This window comes from Piliocolobus tephrosceles, chromosome 15 (genome assembly GCF_002776525.5).
Source record: "Piliocolobus tephrosceles isolate RC106 chromosome 15, ASM277652v3, whole genome shotgun sequence".
Classification (NCBI taxonomy): domain Eukaryota; kingdom Metazoa; phylum Chordata; class Mammalia; order Primates; family Cercopithecidae; genus Piliocolobus; species Piliocolobus tephrosceles.
This window is the reverse complement of record NC_045448.1, coordinates 616,162-630,687: the sequence shown is the minus strand read 5'-3', so window position 1 is coordinate 630,687 and position 14,526 is coordinate 616,162. Positions and strand designations below refer to the sequence as shown.

Genomic DNA, 14,526 nt, shown 5'->3' with positions numbered 1-14,526 from the left:
AATGAAGGTTCTGAGTTATCTGACATCTCCCTTTGACACTCTGCCTGAGTACATTCCTATGTGCAATAAATATAGACGAACCCTCAGGAAACTTTGCCAGACTCTCCCATCCTGAATACGTATTCCCAAAGAGAGGAAACCTCATTTCCTCTCAGGCTTTCACCCAGACTTGGCCCACAAACCTTACAGATGGTCGTAAAAAACACACGCACATGCACACACATATACAGACATACACACATGTACAACTCCCTTGCACACACGCACACACAGGTACATACACATACGCACAGATATATGCACACATGCATACGCAGAGGTACACGTACACACAGGTATATACACACGCACACACAGGTATACACACACGCACACAGTTATATACAAACATGCCCACACAGGTATATACACACACACACACAGGTATATACACTCCCGCACAGGTATATACACACGTGCACACACAGGTACACACACAAAGTATATACACACACCCCCACACAGGAATATACACACGTATACACAGGTATATACACACATGCACACACAGGTATACACACACACACAGGTATGTACACACACGCACACACAGGTAGGTATATACACACATGCACACACAGACATACACAAGTACTCCCGCACACATGTACACAGATACACACATGCACTACACTCCTGCACACACAGGTATATACACACATGCACACACAGGTACAGACATGCACACAAGCACACACACGTATATACACACAGGCACAAGCACTCCCACACACATGTACTCACATGCACACACATACACACACTACACCCCTGCACACATGCACACATAGATATATACACCTGGGGAGGGGCTGGGGGACAGACTGTCCAGCAGGGGGGTGTGGGCTCCCAGAGTGAGCCCTGGAATTGGACCCAGGCGGTCTGAGCTCACACTTTGAGTTGACCCCGTGGGACTGAGAGCAGCCTGGACCTTGCCTTCTCTGGCCCTAAAGACAAAAGTGTTTCTACCATGAGATCATTGTGAGATACAAATAAAATGGTGAGTGTTCCTTAACTCGCACAGAGCATTTTGGTTCCCAAGAACAAGAGCTAGCCGTCGCCGGCAGTCACTGTGCTGCTTGTGGGGTCTCGCTTTTCACCCCAGCATCCTCAGGAGATGGGTACGATGTCTCCCCACTTACTGGACAGAAAACTGAGGCATATGGAAGGAACGTCACTGCTCAAAGGTCTATGATTAATAAAGTGGCAAATCAATCCTTAAATCCACGTGGATGTGCCGTCCCAATGCCCATGTTCTTATTCTTAGCATAACCTAAAAAATGAGAGCTTATAATAAAGCACATACAATTTTAAACTTAGATGGCAGCTAAGCGTCTTTGAAAAACATACAAGTAATTACTGGAAGCGATCACATAAACATAGAAATTATGGTGTTAAAATTCTCCAGAGAATCCCCTTGACACCAAGGCTGGCACCTGTCATGTTGAGGCTCTTGGCTCTTGGAACACGTCAATGCTTATATTTTTGTTACGACTCTCACTTTATGGTTACAGATGTACATGAAAGAACAGTTTTCATTCCTTGAGACAATGAGATTAGCCTTGTTATTCTAACATTATATCCCCATTATGATGCCATTCTAAACTAGATCTGGAAGTTGTTTCTTCATTATTTACAGAGACAAATTTCCCCAACTACTTGAAACTGTAACCGAAACTTCTCAGTGCCTTCAACAATTTCTATCTCGGTAGTTGGTGAGGACGGGGAGGTTAAGACACCTTTTCTGTTCCTATTCATTTACTCAAAAGCCAATATTCACAATTTCTTTACGGGATCACGGGCAGCTCTTGGCCAACATAACAGGGAACAGACAGAAGGTGAACTGAACTCATGAAATCTGAAAGCTCATCAGAAAAGACTCACTGGACAAATAAGTAAGTAAAACAAAAAAAAAATACTGCAAACCTCAGCTCAACATGATGAAAGGCAGGAGAGTAACCCCGGGAGCTGCTACCCACAAGGAAGCGTCTCCTTCTCCGTCAACTCCCAACCGTCCTGCATCAGCCACAATCATACTTATAAACTCACATGACCTGAGATCTGCCGCTAAATGGTTCGTCAGCATCAAATAGTTATTCTTGAGGGATCCATTCAAAGTCCTGGGCCTCCCTGACACCCACGCCCCAAGCTGGTTCTCATCAGAGGTGGAACCACACCCGGGTGAGGCCTGAACACCCTGCCCATGATACGTTGCACCTTCCAGGCCAGCAAAATCCCACCCAAGGTGCAAATGCCCTTCCTTCCTCTGTGAACCATTCTGAACTCCAGATTGAACCACGTGTCTCCTCCCTATGGGCTCTTATTTAAGCATGCATTGTTGTTTATTATACTGTTTTTGGGATTTTACAGAATTTAAAAAGAAAACAAAACATGGACTTAAGTAGAACCGGTGCGGATGAAACAACTTTAACACCAGTCACGCAAGTGACTGTGAATCGAGCCTCTGGCATTTCAGGGCTCACAGAGGTTTCAACCTGAATAAATTCAGACCAAGCCACGCCCTCCACCACGCCTGTGCCCCAGGCCAGAGCGCACATCCCAGTGACACTCCAGCAGAAAACCTTCCCAACTCTTCTTCCCAGATGCTTCACAAATACATCCTTACTGGTCCACTGCCCCAATCCAAGCTCGGGAGACCCATTTCCTCCCTGGACTGCCACACTCTCTCTCTCTCGGTCCTCCCTATTTCCACGATTGGCAGCCCCTGCAACCCAAAGCAACAGCAATGATTTTCAAGCATAGACCAATTCATGATTCATCCACGCAATCTCCAGACAAAGCTCCATTTTCCTGTTATCTGTGGCTGGTTTGTGGTCAAGCCTGACTCCTGCCTCCACTTCCCTATCTCAGCCCCTCCCTGGCCTCACTGCCTCCTCCAGCGCCCACGTGCTCTGAGCTTGTCCATGCTTCCAGCTCATTGTTCACCTGTGTTTTGGCATGTCTGTGGCTTCTCAGCTTTTCTCAGTTCAACATGTGGCTTTGCAGAGACCTGACTGCCCTATCCAAAAGGACCCACGTTCTCACCCACTCCAGCTCTCTTCTTCTGCATAAGATTTATTCTAATTTTAAACAACTTTTATGTTCATTGTTAGTTTCTGTTTTGATCTATCTCTTCTGACAGCCTGCATACTCAATGAAAATTCAGTGTTTACTTTTGTAAACAGAGTTCCTGGCCCAGAACAGGCTAACAGATATTCATTAAATGAAAACAAGAGTCAGGCCTCATTCACTAAGCTAAAAGGAAATGTATAAAACAAACCAGAATAAAGTGGAAGGAATCACTCTATCCAATTTCAAAATATATTGTTGCAGAAATAAAAATTGTGCAGCACTGTGGTAGGATAGACACATAGGCCAATTGGACATCTATAGGCCAAAAAAGAAAAAAGAAAACGGAGAGAAAGAAAATCAACCTAAACCCCATACCTAATATATCAATTCTAAATGGATCAAGACTTAAATTTAAACCTGAAAACCATACAGCCTTTTAAAAACAACACAGGAGAGAATCTCTGGGATGTGGGTCCTGGCAGAGTCCTTAGACTTGACACCAGAAGCAAGATTCCTAAGACAAGAAATTGATGAACTGCATCGCCTCAAAATTAAACATTTTGCTCTGTAAAAGCCCATATGAAGAGGATTAAAAGACAGGATACAGACTGGGAGAAAATATATTTGCAAAGAACAAAAAAAGGAGCAGAACTTTGACACAGAAAGAATTCTCACAACTCAGCAGTTTAGAAAAATTCAATCAGAAACTGGGAAAAAAGCATCAACAGACATTTCACTGAGGAGGATACACAGATGCCAAGGAGGGCGTGGGAAGATGCCCCAATCCTCAGACTTTAGGAGAACAGATCAAACGCGCAACAAGCTGTGGCCACACACTTATCAGAGTGGCTAAAATTAAAAACATAAGATAGTGACAACATAGAATGCTGGTGAGGATGCAGAGACACTGGAGAACTCAGACCAGGTCTGGGGAGACGAAGTTGCGGAACCAAGCTGGAAAGCACGCAGTAATGACACAGCCCAGCTAGTGCATCTGGGAGCATTTGTCCTGAAGAAATGAAGACTCAAGTTTCCAAAAAAGCCTGTAGAATCTCTGGGAAAATGTCCTCACGGGCAGAAAATGTACTATGTCTTTATCTTTGTGTCATCAATACGGAGACCAATGCCTTGAAGTGGCGTCTGTGTAAATGCTGGCTACATGAAAGGCTCGTTTACAAGTAACAAGGAACATGGGTGAAAGCCCTGAGGACCTGGAGGTGCCAAGTGCTTCTGGTTTAATTTTCACAGCACCCTGGAAAGCTACTTACAGTCAAGTTTATGATAAAAATGAGGTCATTTGGGGTAAAGTAAAGCACCTTGCCTAATGCGACATAGTGACCATCTGCTCTGGAGTGAGCGGCTGGTCAGTGCAGCACTGACGCACCATCTCTTCCCAGCCCAGCACTCAGCCTCCGCACCAGGAGGTCCTCAGAAATGAGGAAGGCAAATAGAAAGCAAGTGGTTCACTGGAAGGAAAGTAAGTTATAAACAAGGGCAAACCAAGTGCTGAGACATGCGTAATTCTGGCACAAGGCTTAGGGTAAGGCATGATGTTTCCCCACTGGGTTCGAAGAAACAGCACTCCCTGGTTCCTCACTGACATCCTTCATTCTGATAAGGCAGAGTCCCTTCCCTGTGCTGCCAACTGCTCAATTCAGGAAGATCTCTTCCTGGACTTAGGAAGCTGTCAGTGCACACAAAGCAATCTTGTCTACTCCTGTGAATATGCCCAAAAGAACAGTGTGAGAAATAATGGGATCCTGATTTTATGCTCTTTGGTAGATGGTGACACATAAATACAAAATCAGTTCCCATTTGCACCTGCCTGTAGAATATATTCCTTCACTGGGATCTGTTCTTCAGCAGTACCTAAGTTATTTAAGTAGGAATATACTGCTACATATTGTTGATAATTTCTTATTGTTAAAGCTTACATAGATATTTTTCTTAGTATAATAGTAATACCTATGTTGTGGAAAATGTACAAGCACTGAAAAGCAAAAGGAATATGGCAGTTATCGTACAATCTTCAGAAACATACCTTGTCTACATTTTGGTATAAGTTTGTCCAGCAATTTCTTTTTTTTTTTTTTTTTTTGAGACAGAGTCTTGCTCTGTCTCCCAGGCTGGAGTGCAGTGGCGTGATCTAGGCTCAATGCAAGCTCCGCCTCCCAGCTTCATGCCATTCTCCTGCCTCAGCCTCCCGAGTAGCTGGGACTACAGGTGCTCACAACCACGCTCAGTGAATTTTTTGTATTTTTAGTAGAGACAGGGTTTCACCATGTTAGTTAGGATGGTCTCGATCTCCTGACCTAGTGATCCGTCCACTTCGGCCTCCCAAAGTGCTGGGATTACAGGCGTGAGCCACCGCGCCCGGCCTGTCCAGGAATTTCAAATGCTGCACAGGGTCGTTTAGGCTGACTGAGCAGTAGTCGAGATGCCTTTTGCATACAACACCTCTAAGCACCTTCTCCCAGGCTCCATTTACATTTGCTAATACCCATGGGCAGCTTCCTTGTCCATGAGGAGGAGAAAGGAGTGTGTATATGTGTGCACAAGCACAATGTGGGAGAGGTTTATGTCTAAAGCTTTGAAGAAAAGTGGATGATTTGGTGTTTTTTATGAAAGTTCAAGTTTGAGAGTCTGCAGTTAAAGAAAGAGCTGGAAACCTAGGTGAGTTTACCAGAAAAGCCCTGCACAAAATGCAATAGAAGAAAGCTCACAGAACCATTAAAGAAAGGCTTTAAGAGACAAGCAGAGAGATCTCAAAGGAGATGATACAGTAGAACATGCCAGGAATTGACCCCTCCACAAAAACACAACAAATAGTAGCGCCCCAACATACAGGAAGCATTTGGCAGAAGTGCAAGAGGAAACAGAGAGTTCTGTCAAAGCAGTTGAAGACTCCAGTACCTCACTTTCAATTATAAATAAGACATTTAGGCAGAAGATTAATAAGGAAATAGGGGAGCTAAACAACAGTATAAACCAAATAGACCCAGCAAACACTGACAGAGCACTCCACCACCACCAGCAACTTATATATTCTTCTCAAGGACACATGAGACATTCTCCAGGAAAGACCATATCAGAAAATACTTTGAGACTAACAAAAATGAAAACATGACATACGAAAGCTTAGGTGATGTAGCCAAAGCAGCACTCAAAGGAAAATTTATAGCTGTCCATACCTGCACCATAAAAGAGGACCTCAAATTCATAATCTACCTTTACACTGTGAAGAACTAAAAAACTAAGAGAAAACTAAATGCAAAGCTAGCATATAGAAGAAAATAATGTTTAGAGCATAAATGAAATAATAACAGAACAAAAATAATAGAATCAATGAAAACATAAGTTTACTATTTGAAAAGATCAACAAAATTGGCAATCTTTAGCAGGATTATGGCAAATAAAAGAACAACTACAACTTAGAAAACAAAAGTGGGGGTATTTCTGCTGACTTTTCACAAATAAGAAAGATTACAGGAGAAAACTGTAAAGAATTACATGCAAACAAATTAGATAATATTGGTAGAATGGGCAATTCATAGAAGCACATAAATTACAAAAACTGACTCAATAAGAAACACATCTGAAGAGCCTTATAACAAAGAAAGAAAGTGATTGAATCAACAATAAAAACCTCCTACAAAATAAAAGTCTCAGACCAGCTGCCTTCACTGGTGAATTCCACCAAACACTCAGAAGAGAGTTAACACCAATCCTACTCAAACTCTTCCAAAGAGTTGAGGAGAAGAGAACACCTCCTAAGACACTCCACATGGCCAGCACGACCCTGGCAGTGAACAGTCTCTTCAACAGATATTGCTGGAAAACCTAGATATCCACACGCAGAAGAATGACAGCAGACCCGTATCTCATACCTTCTACCAAAACAACTCAAAATGGATCAAAGACATGAAATAAGAGATAAAAAACATAAAAGGCTTAGGAAAAAAAAACAGAGATATTGGATAATATCTTACTGTCTTAGACATGATGCCCAAAGCACAAGCAACAAAAACAAACAATCAAATATAAATTTATCAAAACTAAAACCTTTTTGGTTTTTGCATCAAAGGACACCATTAGTAAAGTGAAAAGACAACCCACAGAATGGGAGAAAATGTTTGCAGATTATGTATTTGAAGAGGGTCTAGTGTTCAAAATATCTAAAAACACTCCTGCAACTAAAAAATAAAAAGGCAAACAACCCAATTAACAAATGGGCCAAGGACTTGAACAGACTTTTCTCTGAAGAAGATATACAAACAGCCAACAAAAACATGAAAATATGTTCAATGTTATGGTCGTTAAGGAAATGCCAATCAAAACCACAATGAGACACCTTGTTATAAACACCAGGGTGGCAATAACAGTAATTATAATTATAATAATAAAAGTGAGGCCAGCCACAGTAACTTACGGCCCAGCTGCAGTGGCTCATACCTGTAATCCCAGCATTTTGGAAGGCTTAGGCAGGCAGATCACTTGAGGTCAGATACAACACTAGCCTGGTCAACATGGCAAAACTCTGTCTCTACTAAAAATACAAAAAAGTAAAAAGAAAAAAACTAGCTGGGCACCGTGCACTGAGATCGCACCACTGCACTCCAACCTGGATGACAGAGTGAGACTCCACCTTAAAAAACGAATAAATAAGGCCGGGTGCAGTGGCTCATGTCTGTAATCCCAGCACTTCGGGAGGCCAAGGTGGGTGGATCACGAGGTCAGGAGATCAAGACCATCCTGGCTAACATGCTAAAACCCTGTCTCTACTAAAAATACAAAACAATTACCCAGGCCTGGTGGTGGGCGCCTGTAGTCCCAGCTACTCGGGAGGCTGAGGCAGGAGAATGGCATGAACCTGGGAGGCAGAGCTTGTGGCGAGCCGAGATTGCACCACTGCACTCCAGCCTGGGTGACATCTCAAAAATAATAATAATAATAATAAATAAAATAATAATAATAAAAGTGTTGATGATAAATAGAAGCCCTCATATCTCACTGGTTGGAATGAAAAGTGACTCAGAGACTGGTAAATAGTGAGATGGTTCCTCAAAAAGTTAAACACAGAATTCCCGAGTGACACAGCAATCCCACTTCTAGGTATGTATCTAAGAGAAATGAAAACATATCTGCACAGAAAAATGTATCCAAATTATAGCCACGTTATTTATAATATCCAAACAGTAAAAGAACCCACACATTCGTTAGTGGATGCATGAATGAATAATTAAGATACATATGTACAAAGGAATATTGTTCAGTTATAAAAAGATTTAAATAGTATACCTGCCACAGAGTAAATGAACATCAGAAACATGGCAAATGAAAGAGATCAGACACATACCATTTGACGCTTTGCATATCTGCAGAGATGAAAAGCAGATTAGTGCCGAGTCTGGAGAAGGCGAATGGAGTCACGGGTCCAGGGTGTGCTGGGGTGATGAAAAATCGTGAACCTCGAGAGAGATGGTGGCTGTAGGACACTGTGAATGTACTAGATGCCACCGCAGTGGACACTGTAAAGTGGATAATTTTGTCTTCTATGAATTCAATTTCAATTAAAAAAGAAAAAGAAGTGGCAAATGGTGAAAATAATTTTCTGTGAGAAAAAGAGATTGATGAATGTCACAAAGGCTCTGGCCTTTTCAAAAATAAGAATTGTAGAATGGATCAGTGCTTTCAGTTATGTAAATGTGTACATGATTTAAAAGTAAACATTTCAAGATTAACCATCTAAAACAGAGAGACGAGGACGGAGACGCAGGACACAGGTTTGGGAAGAAGACCTTTCTTCCCGCGTGGTGGACTGAGCAAGGCTCTGATGTGTGGACACCAGAAACTCCCGTGGCGGCTTCTCGGCCTCCGTATTCTCTTGTAGAGTAGCAGCATCTGTGAATTTTCACAAAGTGGAGCTCCGGAAAGAGACCAGGCAAATGGGAACTGGGGAGGAAAAACCGAAAGGCGGAGATGCTCAGTGATCTCTGGGGCAGGTGGGCAGTGGCCTCATGTGACACCTGCCCCCAGGGATGCACCCAACAGGACGTGGGGAGCTCGGCGTCGGTAAGCTCTGGCTGTCAGATCGGTGGCCACTAGAACTACAAACACTTGTTCATTAGGGATAAAAGTGTCCCAAGTGGGACTTTCTCAGGTGACAGAAATGCTCTGTGTCTTGATGGGAATGTGGGTTCCTCGGTGGCCACATTGCCAAAGTCACTGAGTCACACACAGAAGCACTGAGCATCTCACTGTGTGTAAATTCTGTCTCCACAACGGAACAAGGGCTGAACACCAGTCACCTGCTTTGTGCAGGGGAGTGAGTTAGCAATTCTGAAGCCAACTTGCTTAACACGTGGGAAGTATCTTGAGGAGAGTGGTCTGTCTATGATTGCCAGGGAGGGCATGGACATGCATGGACTACGTTACTTCGGAGAAGTTTCAGCCTCCTAAACACGTATCATCTGGCTCTGCCTGCTGAGAGGGCCCAGGAGCAACGAGCTCACCCAGGGTCCAGAGCTTGGTTTCCAAATCTCATTCTCCACTGACGAGAACCAGCGTCCCTGGAGAAAATGCTGAGCCCAAGACCACGGCCGGGGAGTCTCAATGCCTTAGAGAGCGAGGAAGTCTTCAGAGAACACTGGTGCATGTTCAGAGACACTTAAGCAGCTCAAAGAGGCTCCCACCAGCCAGAGCTGGGAGCGTTTTACAGCCAAACTGAGTGACTGTAGTAAAGTATTGTGATAATTAACATGATAAAAATCCATGAGTTTAGCCTGGTGTGGTAGCACCGCAGAGGCCAGAGGATCCCCTGAGCCCAGGAGTTTGAGGCCAGCCTGGGCACCCAGCCAGACCTGTCGCTGCAAAAAGGAAAAACAAAAAAGACTCTATAAGTCTATACTGATATGATTGAAACAAATAAATAAATGGTGTTAATGAGTGACTGATTAAATAAATGAAAAGGAAAAGTTTTCACTCACAGCAGAATGATAGCAAATAAATATAGAAGGAATGGGTGGTGAGCTAAGAAAATCCTGAATGAAGAGAAACAGGACAAAAAGTATCTTCCCACGAGTTACTTATTAGTTACAAAAGGAAAGGTTCTAACTTTGGTGGAGAAAACTGGCCAACAGCCCCTTGACCACGTGATCAAAGTCAGCCTCAGCATGGAGGCAGGACGGCCTCGTCTGCACGGGGTATTAACAGGAAGCCTGGAGAGGCCACTGGGGCTTCGGTGGTGCTGCTGCTGCACAGACTACACCTGGATGGGACGTCGAGGAGGCATCAGACAAACCCAGACTGAGGGGCTGGAAGAAATCACTGGGCTGAACTCGGAGGGTGTCGAGGTAAGAGAGATAAAGACCTCCCGAGGAGCTGCTCTGCGTGAGAGAGGACGGCAGGTGCCACCACACGGCGGACGGCAGGTGCCACCACACGGCGGACGGCAGGTGCGACCACACGGCGGACGGCAGGTGCCACCACACGTGCAGCAGGTCATGCCCCAGGTCTTGTTCCAGGACTCTGAAAAGAGAAGCTGTCAAGGATATTGTTGTGTATTAATAAATTGTGCACTAGATAATATAGTACTTAATTTAGTATACAGATAGTGGATTAGATCATAGTATTGCATTACAATTATATTTCCCAATAGTGATAGCTGTGCTTAGGCTGTCAGGAAATACACAATGAAGTATGTAAAAATTAAAGAACCACTATGTCCACAACTTAGTCTCAAATGGATCAGAAAAAGATAGATAGATAGATGATAGATAGATGATTAGGTTGAGAGATCATTAGATAGATGATAGATAGATGGTAAGATAGATGATTAGGTAGGTAGATAGATGATAGATAGATAGACGATAGATAGATGATAGATAGATGATCAATAGATGATAGATAGATAGATAGATGATAGATAGATAACGTGATGGGGCAAAATGTACCAGTTGGTGTGTCTGGGTAACACATTGTCGACAGTTTTAAAAATTATTCTTACAATATTTCCATAAGTTTGATATATCGAAATTTCAAAAATACAAATAATTGCATCTTCTAAAAATGGCGACAATAAATGAAGGAATGAATAAGTCGAACTTGATTAAAAGCTTACTTTTATTTATGAAAAGACATACGAGAGTGAGAAAGCAAGGCGATGTCTGTGCGCATGTGTGTTATGAAAGAGGTGTCCACGTAGCTCATAAATACATAAGCAGCTTTGCACCATCCATGGGCATAGAAAGTGGTGCAACCACTTTGGAAAAGTGGTGATATCTACAACAGAGAAACATGTACACACACACACGCAGAGTTGTGAGTTAGCAATTCCACTACTCCCAGTATAAATGACTGCTATGCCCACCAAAATACAGACACAAAAATGTTTATAGCAATTTTATTGATAAGAGCTAAAAAACTATAAAGAATCTAAATGTTCAGCTATAGTTAAATGGATAAATATGTTGCACAGTGGAATACCATGTTGCAACAGAAAATATAATAAACTATGCTGCAAAAATATGAATCTCACAGCTATAATGTTCCTTGACAGAAGCCAGAAGCAAGATAATACATATGATAACAAAGATACATATTCATATGAAATTCAAAATAGAAGTGAAATGAATCTTCAGAACAGGTTGTGGTGATGTTTGCTCCCAGGGCTGCTGGCCAGGAGGGAGCAGGGATCAGCCTTTGTGGTATGTGTGTTCAATGCCTATACCTGGGTAGTGTGCACACAGTTGTACACATGGGGAAAGTCCACTGAGCTTCATGTTTGAGATTTGTGGTCATTGCTTTGTGTAAATCATACTTCAATATATGGAAAAATAAAAATAAAAAATAAGACATCCTTCATGTATTGCCATAGAATGGTGACATATACAACAATTAGGGCACGAGAACTATATTTCATTAAGTTTTCGTATTTCTCCCATCATAATACATAATGATTTCAAAGTATTTCACTTTATGCATATGCCATAACACTTTTGATAATTGCCTGTTCTTGAATATTTAGGTTATTTCTAATATTTCATTCCAATACTTTTCTCTAAACACTTGATCAATTGTCACCTCTGTTACAAAATCTTACCGTGCATGCTTTTTTCTTTTTCTTTTTCTTTTTTTTTTTTTTTTGAGGCAAGATCTCACTCCGTCAGCCAGGCTGGAGTGCAGCGGTGTGATCACAACTCACTGCAGCCTCGACCTCCGGGGTTCAAGCGATCCTCCCGCCTCAGCCTCCTGAGAAGCTGGAACGAGAGGTGCATGCCACCATGCCTGCCTAAATTTTTCTTAGTTTTTGTAAAACAGGGTCTCGTTATGTTGCTTAGTTGGCATGCTTATTCTTTTGGTAGTGTGCCTGGTTGTTAAATTGCTGGGTACATGGTGGGAACCATGCTGAAGCTTTTCTAATGCATTCAAAATGTCTTCTATCAAAATCGTGTGCTAATTTACGTTCCAGCATGACAGCCCCTGAAGCATTCTGATTACGGAGACACTGTTCCTCTCCCCTCAGCACAAGCTCTTTTCATCTTCCACTTTCCAGTTTCCAGTATCACATGTGGGTCACTTACTTGGACCACCCACATTGGTATTAATAATGGAGTTATGTCCCCCACGTTTCCTAATGGGCTCATATTTAATGTCCAACCACGCGGATGACGTTCACCAGCTGACATCTGGGGGGTTGATGTTGACGTCTCTTCTTTCTCTTCCTCCTCCTCCTCTTCCTTGTCTTGCCCCTTCGTATTGTTATGGCAAAACAATGTTGAAGGCATTATGACCTTGTGACATAACCAATATAATAAATGAGGCTGAAAAATCCAATCTAATCTATAGATGACCAATCAATGCACACATGCTTTTCGAGCAAACATCTATAACTCTTTTCAAGGAAAAAAGCTTTTTTCGGCAAAAGACCTTTGGCAAAAATTTAATGAAGTTCATATTCACTTCGTTTTCCTGAAGAAATAAAGGTAACTTACATAAAGACACAAGCATTCCCACGATATATCCCTGAGTCTACTGCTGGTAATGAATCAGTATTCTGGCAAGTCTCCAAACTTCGAAACCAAAGAATAGACCAAGATTTAGGATTGCAAATAAGTTTTTCCACTGCATTTTGAAAAAAAGAAATCACACTTGCAAGGATTGCCTAGAAGGCCTTTGTGACACAGCCACTGTTTAATCCCCAGCCTCATCTCCATCACCAGCGCCTGCTGCCCCTCCGCCACCCAACGCACCCACCCCAGCAGCTGCTTCAGCGTCCTGGCATGTGTCTTCTTGGGATGGTCTGCCCCTTCCACCCTCTATCCCACACCTGTCACCTCTTTGTCTGTAGAAGGAGTTATTTCAGGCCCCACCTAGAACAATGTTCTGCAGGAACCCCTTCCACCCCCAAGGCCTCCCCTCCTCCTCCCCTCATCCCCGGGGCTCGCTGACCTCTGTGTAGCTGTCCCATCCCTGTGACTGTGGATGTTCTGTGGGGGTCCAGTCACGAAGTCGGCCTCCCTGGCCCCGCACACCATGGCCCTTCAGAGAGCCTCCCACGGAGGAGATTTGTCTCAAAAAAGATGCGGAGAGCTCCTCCTGAAACTGCTTCTGAGCTGCCTCTAAGGAACCATGTGACCTTGATCAATGGGCTGCCTTGGTCTCTAGAAAGGAGGGGTGTGAAACGAGGAGGCCTAAATCCCCTTCCCCATGTCATGGTTTCCAAGAAGGATGAATAAGCTCCCTCCACACCCCAACCCTGCCACGTGTCCCCCGCACTGTACCTTGGTGTCACCACATTTGAAACAGCGTAGATCTGCCTGCAAACGCACACGCTTCTGCTGATGCTGCCCTAAAAGTGATCACAGCGGCAGTCCCCACACGATCCGCCGGCCCCAGTTTTCACAGCTTCAGCACTTGACCACCTCACGGGGGATCCCATTAAGCTGTCGCTACATGATAGACACCCAATGTATTTTTACCAAATGAGTCAATTTGAATAATCTAGACTTGAGGTTAAATGAAAGCACAGAAAGGGTCAAGAATTATTAAAAGGACAGTAAACAAATGTTATAGAAATTCACCATTCAAGGAAGGAGCAGTGGGAGAAAAGGTGCATAATCCTTGCAAAAGCCTTTTTAGTAATGAAAGACAAGAAAGCTAAAGTGAAGTAGTCCTCCACCACCTAGTGGCCGGGCTCAGTAACAGGGAAACTCTGCTCAGTCCCTAGAGCAAGGTGATTCTCACGGAACTCATCGGGTTCCTGAATCCCACGAGTAATCAGTGAGGGCTAGGTTATTTTTCTAATTATTGATTATTACAATAGTAACACAAACTAGTTAATAGAGAATAAATCTAAGTAAGTTGAAAAGATACAAACAGTTAAAGGAAAATTATGTATTTCTTAATTGTGTTTTG

The 14,526-nt window shown here is 43.1% G+C and overlaps 1 long non-coding RNA gene across 3 annotated transcripts in view; it reads right to left on the bottom strand.

Moving 5' to 3' along the window:
* Positions 1-750: 750 nt before the first annotated feature.
* Positions 751-14,526, bottom strand: part of LOC111526762 — a 47,750-nt gene continuing 33,974 nt past the window's right edge. Inside the window, exons 6-8 of one of the 3 annotated variants that reach the window (XR_002726486.2) lie at positions 13,561-14,060; positions 8,468-13,181; positions 751-1,312 (exon numbers count right to left, since the gene is read on the bottom strand). This is a non-coding gene — a long non-coding RNA (uncharacterized LOC111526762). Of the gene's footprint in view, positions 1,313-8,369; positions 13,182-13,560; positions 14,061-14,526 lie in introns of those variants that run through there. The other 2 variants (XR_002726488.2, XR_002726489.1) reach the window with 2 other exon arrangements.